Source organism: Contarinia nasturtii, unplaced genomic scaffold (assembly GCF_009176525.2).
Source record: "Contarinia nasturtii isolate CC-2019 unplaced genomic scaffold, AAFC_CNas_1.1 Cnas_scaffold_6455, whole genome shotgun sequence".
In the NCBI taxonomy this organism is placed as follows: domain Eukaryota; kingdom Metazoa; phylum Arthropoda; class Insecta; order Diptera; family Cecidomyiidae; genus Contarinia; species Contarinia nasturtii.
The window spans coordinates 1-1397 of NW_022203712.1; the positions used below are offsets into that span (position 1 = coordinate 1).

Sequence of the window (1397 nt, forward strand, 5' to 3'; positions counted from 1 at the left end):
GTGACTCTGAAATAAATGATATCTTAATCAATTTTTGTTGTCTAAATGGGAATCTCATAACAATCGTTGAATCGTAGAGAAAATCGCTTTGATCAACACGATTTTCAAATCAAATTAATTTAAGCAATTATTTACTTTCTGGCTATTTCCGCAAAGTTCGTATAAAAAATTCGGTGACATATTTCGAAATAAATAGACTCATGTGATTGCTAAGCACTTACTCTAGATAATCCGAATAATATTTCAATGTTTCTCAAGTGCACAATCGTTAGTAACTCAATGAATCACAATAGCATTGTCTTTTTCTATTTACGTTCTCCACCTTTATCGCGTTTTTGGTTGAAAATATAAGAAACACCTGATTAATGCGGCACTTTAAACAAAATGAAATCATCGAAGACATCTTTTTTATGTCGGTCATAAATAATTACAACTGATAACAGTTCTACTTTTTTAACAAAAGGGTCTTTTTTGCGCGTGTATTGATAAAGCACGATTGCTGTTTTGGTGAATCATATCGGCGAAAATAAATTGTCTGATTATGATAAGATATGACTAAGACGACTCATTTGACACAATAAAAGGTATTCTGTGGTCAATGAGAAAGCAGTTGTAACTGAACCGTTGAACGTGAAGTAACAATGAAATTTGCCGCATTATTTGTAGCTGTGTCGTGCGTTTTGTGCGTTTGCCTCGCAGGAACACCTCGTGGAACACCCAAATTGACAACTTGGGGAAACGTGAACGGTCGCGTATTGGGTACAGAAAACATTGTCATTGAATCATCTTTTATGCAAGTCAAAACATACACTTTCACCTATCCAAAGGTAACATTTTGAAAAAAAAAACTCAGACTGCGGAATTGAAATTAAACGATAAAATTGAATTTTTTCATCAGACTCCAAATTCGGCTTATCCAATTTTCGGCTTCAAACATTGGGACTTCAAATCACATCCAGTTGATGTTAGAATCATGAAAGGTGACATTGGACACAGAAACATTACCATTAAAATTGAATCACAACGCAACCATGGAATCAACTCGACCTTCGTTTTCTGCACGAATTAAATATTGACCTTAGTGAACAATGGAGTGAAGTGATGAGAATTTTGATTAAAATATTTGTCACATAATGTATACACCACTATTCAGTGCAATAAATTTGTCTTTTATTGAAGATTTGTTTTTTAATTTTTTTATATTGAATTTTAATATTTATTTTATCTCAAAATTAAATTACTGAAATTGAGATTTGGTACAGCATTGCTGCCCAGATGCTAAATCGTAGCGGTTGCCGCACGCGCAACACACTTCGTTTGTACCACACAGAGCATATACGTTCGCGTTCGTTCTATGTTCGACATGCGTTTGTATACTGACTATGGTATTAGTGTAT

The 1397-nt window shown here is 33.9% G+C and overlaps 1 long non-coding RNA gene across 1 annotated transcript; it reads left to right on the forward strand.

The window, feature by feature from the left end:
• The first annotated feature begins 595 nt into the window (after positions 1 to 595).
• LOC116351857 lies at positions 596 to 1178 on the forward strand. Its single transcript, XR_004202209.1, has 2 exons — positions 596 to 827; positions 899 to 1178. It is a non-coding gene; the product is annotated as an uncharacterized LOC116351857 (long non-coding RNA).
• Positions 1179 to 1397: the final 219 nt, after the last annotated feature.